The sequence below is a fragment of the Acipenser ruthenus genome, chromosome 8 (genome assembly GCF_902713425.1).
Source record: "Acipenser ruthenus chromosome 8, fAciRut3.2 maternal haplotype, whole genome shotgun sequence".
In the NCBI taxonomy this organism is placed as follows: domain Eukaryota; kingdom Metazoa; phylum Chordata; class Actinopteri; order Acipenseriformes; family Acipenseridae; genus Acipenser; species Acipenser ruthenus.
Window position 1 is genome coordinate 57,090,509 of NC_081196.1, and position 5,162 is coordinate 57,095,670.

The following is a 5,162-nucleotide window of genomic DNA, read 5'->3' on the forward strand; positions in this document are numbered from 1 at the left end:
AGAGATTTGGAAAATAAAAACCAAAACATTCAGGCCCACTGGATATAAATGATATTCTGTTATTCAAAGCAAGTCTGCAGGAAGAACACTAAACAAAAAAGAAAAGAACACTGTAAGAAGGTTGATCAATCATTTATTTACTGACAGAAACATAACATCCCAAAAATACTTAGCACCGAGTAGATATACAACAGTATTGGGTGCGACAAGGAATCCATTTCAGTGTTTGTTGTTGGTTATTTTTAACCTTCTGTAGCAGAACGGTAGAAAGCCCTGTACATTTATTTATTTATTGAACTGGGTACCCCTCCGCCCCTGTGCAATTTTATTATTTGGTATTTGTTTTGTTGTAGTAGTAGTAGTATTATTATTATTGTATTTGTTTGTATTGTGTAAATATGACGGCGAAAGCTGTGTTATTGTTTATTTGTATTTATTTAAAAATGTATGACGGCGAAGCGCCGTATGTTTTGTTTATTTTAAAACGTGTTCTGGCAGAGGCGAGATTGGTGCTCGTCCTCTGCCAGGAATAATTAATAAACTCATGCAAAAGGTGGCCATCTCCCGAATTAATTAGATGATTTGTTGCTAATCGGCATATAACCCTGCAGCTCTCTACCCTCAGGGTGGGTGTTCAAGAGGAGGAACGAGAGCGAGCGAGAAACTAAAATAGAAAGTGACAGCAAATGCCCAGCCTGACCTGGGATCGTATTGTTTTGTGTTCGTGATTTTGTTTTGTTTAAATATTTATTTTGCTCGGTGAGCCAGTCTTTTTGTTTTATTTTATTTTTGTATTTGAATAAACAGGCCGCAGCGTCTTTTTGCCTGCAGTACTGCCTTGTGTGTTTTGGTTCCTGCTTCTGGCCTGATGTCACCACTCAGCCACCCTGCCACACCTTCCTTTATTTGCTTTTCTACCTACATTGCCTTTTGGTTCCTTACTATATTGCCAAAATGCCCACCCACCCCCACTGTGAAAAACATAACAAAACAAAAACACTACACGTTTTATTTTTGTCTCTTTACAAACATTTTTTTTCTTTGTAGACTTGTACTGTTTAAAAAAAGCATGAAAAACAATATTCTTCCTAATAGATCCCTTACAACAAAACAAATTTGCCAAATCAGTTTACTGAACCAAATGCCAAGATGTATTATTTGATTTACAACTGTAAATGTAAACTATTCAACATAAATATTATTGTGGCAGCTTTTCCAGATTTTTTTTAAACATTACTTAAATCTTTGTAAATAATGGTAAATATTGTTCTTAAATTGTAGTTACATTTATCATTTAGTTTATAACCCCTCTATCCAAATAACAAAATAAGTGGGAAAAAAACTACAAAATCAAATCCAAAGACCGTGACTGAAGTGCAAAATCGTAACTTTTGTACTTCAGTCGCAAACTGGTCCACATGAAATCACTTTCCAATTCAGATGATGCACCCTGTTCGTTGCTATTGGCTGTTAATGGTTGAGAATGAAACGTGTTGTACTGCTCATGCCTGCCATACTGATATTGGGGATGCTGTGTAGCTCTGTAAGCTCCTTCTGCAGAAGGGTTGTGGGGTACAGGAGAATGAGAGGTATCTGGAACTGGAAAAGCAGGTCCTGGTCTAGCAGCCAGCACTTGCAACATTGATTGAAACCTTTTTAAATTTTGTTCTGCCTCGAATGTTCTAATCCACTCTTCCATTCCTCGATCAGCTTAAACTCGCTCATTCTCCTGATGCACCATTGCCTCATGTTGCTGTATTAACATATTTCTTGTAGGTAAAAGCATAGGCTCCATCATATCTTTCATGCGATTAAATTTAGATTTTTTATCCTGAAGCTTGCAAGGTATCTGTATTGCTGGAGGATGTTGATCCTTCAGTGCAGTCGTCAGTGTCTGATACCGTTGTACTTGTGACATCTAGGGGATCGCTGGTGCTGTCCGAGTCGTGAGTAACATCAGCGGACATATACCAATTTTAAACCTGGTAAGTGGAGAGTAAATGCGTTTTATTTTTAAAGTTACACTTAATAAGAAACTATTGGCAACAATTGCATTGCATAATTGCAATGCTTTAAAATTAAAATAAAAACAATGACACACATCAAAGGTAACAATAACCTTTTTAAATGCAGGGTACATTGTTTATTTCAGTGTTGTTTAACCCATAGGCTTCATAAAGCTGTAGTTTTCCTGAACCTGAAAGCAATGACTTTCATGATCTTTTTTAGTTCTAGTAATAATCAGAAGTAGCCTATAGTAATAGTAAGTGATAGATCCTTTCTTTTGTTAAAAGTAAAACCAACAGGATAATGCCACTTGTTAGATTACAGTGAACAGATAATTAGATTGATCATTTAAAAAAAAAAAAATTATAGTAAAAACTTTATCTTACTTAATTGGAAGTCAAAACTGTCACTGCCTTCAATTTCATCTAAACTAGTATTTTCCAAACTTTCCAGTACAACAGGTTGCGTTGTAGGTCCTGTATCCAGTATCTTGTCAATCTCTTCAAAAAAAAGGACAGGTTATTCCCCCTTTTCCAGATCGTTTGTTCTGATCTTTAACAACATGGTATCCACTTTGCAAAATTAATTAGAACCGGACTCGAGACTACTCCCTGAGGTGGTCTCGAGTCCGGTTCTCGAGTACGGTATTAAATGCTGCGTAGTGTGGACGCAAACCGTATTTAGCACTTTTACGCCGGCTTGAATGCAACTAATACGGTTTAAAGACATAGTGTGGACAGGGCCTAATACAGGTTTGAGTCCGTTGCTGGGTAAGAGAATTGTGGTCGCTGGTCGCGTTAGACCCTTGGTTGCTTAATACAATCAAATAAAAGCACAAATATCATTAGGAAGAATTTAAAGTGGTCACTTAGACCAGGTGGTCGCTAAATAAAGGTGTGTGCAAGAGCAGGTTTGACAGTAATTGATCGGAATTATTTTATTGTTGTATTGGTATTTACGGAATATGGTCTACTTATGTCTGTCTTTGTATTAGTGCTACACTATTGAGATGTACCTGTGCTGGCCCTTTGGCACAAAGTGAATAAACTAAACTAAAATAAACTTAAACAGACATGCTTTCACAGTAACACAGAACATGAATTTGAACCTCCAACCTTCTGGTCTGGTTTCAAGACAAATGAGCTGTGACATTTTCATTTTTATGTTCCAGTTCATCATACATGGTACCATTTCTGAAAATCTTTGAATCACAAGAAAATATATATCCTTATATGGCAGCCCACTGTACATTAACTACTCTTGGTCAAATCACTCTCAAACGTAATTATTTATTTTTTATTTTCTCTCATTTGAACTTGCTCTTACTACTGATTTTATTGTATTCTATAACTGCTATTATTTGTTATGTGATACTTTGTAATGTGATACTTTGTAACAATTGTAAGTTAAATAAATAATAAAAAGTATACTTTACATCATAAAAAGCATTCTATTGTCACCAGAGGTCGCAAGAGGATATGGCATTTTACCAGCATTCCTGAAGTTGATCTCCAGTAAATACAGTAGAAATAGATTGTAGAACTGCTTCTCAGATGTCAGCCCAACACTTGCATTATAAATATCTCAACACCAGCCTTTAATAATTTAACTTTCACTTTCCTAATCCCAATTGCTGGGGTAACTATCCTTTACAATATTCCCAATAACCTTACTGGAGATGGGGGTGTGTACTCTGTGTTGTGCAATGTTTAGTGTGCTGCCAGCACCAATGTCTCTAATGTGAAGCACACAGGCATGCAGACACAGAAACATGGATCTCAATGCCACACAGACACACACAACATCGCATTGGCAAGCAAGCAACGGCCACAGTATGAGCAGCACTGCAGTAGAACCATAGAAACAAATAAATTGCATTATTAACAAGAGATGGAGAAACAAGTGAAAAAGAACGAGTTCTGGTGCTAGTGGAAACTGTAAACTCAATCAAGGAGACAGGCACATTAGGAAAAAAGACACAGTGGCCTGAAGACTTTTTTCCCGAGGTAAACAAACAAAAATACTTGTTCTGTATCCACAGGAAGATCAATAAGAAACATCTGGAGCTTGAGCGGAATGGGCAGTTCTTGTTTGCAGGGAGTGATTTTGTTTAAATTTAGCCTGACAAATTGCAGCAGCCCCTATCTGGGTTGCCAAGGAGAATGTGGAAGGTGTTTGCTGAAGGCAAAGCCTGTGTGCCCTGGAGTGAAAGTAACCAATTGTGTGTTTGGCTTCACTGTTCAGACAGGAGGGAGAAAAAAGGTCCTGCAACTGAATGAAAAATACACCAACCCCCAACCCACCCCCCTGGAAAACAGAACACAAATAATAACAATGAAAAACAAAATCTTGGTTTCTCTGTCACAACAAAATATATCTGAAATATCAATAATGAAAAAAAAAATGGAGACAGTATGTGGCATGACTTTTTCCATCTTTGCTCTTTTAATCTTCAATACAAAACATATTCTTGAGTGTTCCCATAAGATTGGGTGCCTTGATGGATAACTGAATGTATATCGTTATATTAAATAGCAATATGTAAAAAATATGGAAAATATGCGGAATAATGGGTATTCTCTTAAACTTAAAGAAGAAAAACACACACACAGACACACACACGCATGCACACACACACACACAGACACACACACAGACACACACACACGCTCAGTTGTCAGTCTGGTCGTTTAGCAGGCTGGTGCATTTGAGGCTCTTGAGAGTTGGCATTCCTGAACTGCCAATCGAGATGGGGGTGTTAACTGAGCCTGCTGATGCATCACGGTGCCTGGTTTTGATTGTGCACGGCAGGGGGTCATTCTCCTAGGTGATGGCTTGAGCAGTTGGCTCCGGTTGGAGGTAAAACCTGCAGTGAGCCAACTTCACATGTTTGAGATGAGCTCCTGACCTGGGCAGGGGGAGGGGTGGCAGCTGTACTGTATTTGTAGCTACTTTGACTCTCTCAGATCGCCCTTGAAGAATTGGATGTATCAAATATTGTAAACTAAAAACAGTAACAAACAGTTAAAGCCTTCTGAAAGATACTGTAATATAATATAAAAAGGGTGCCCTTAATCTATTTTACTAATTCTTTCCTGGATAGTATTGCTGCAGTTTTAGCTTGACTCCAGAGTATTATATTATATCAACTTGTC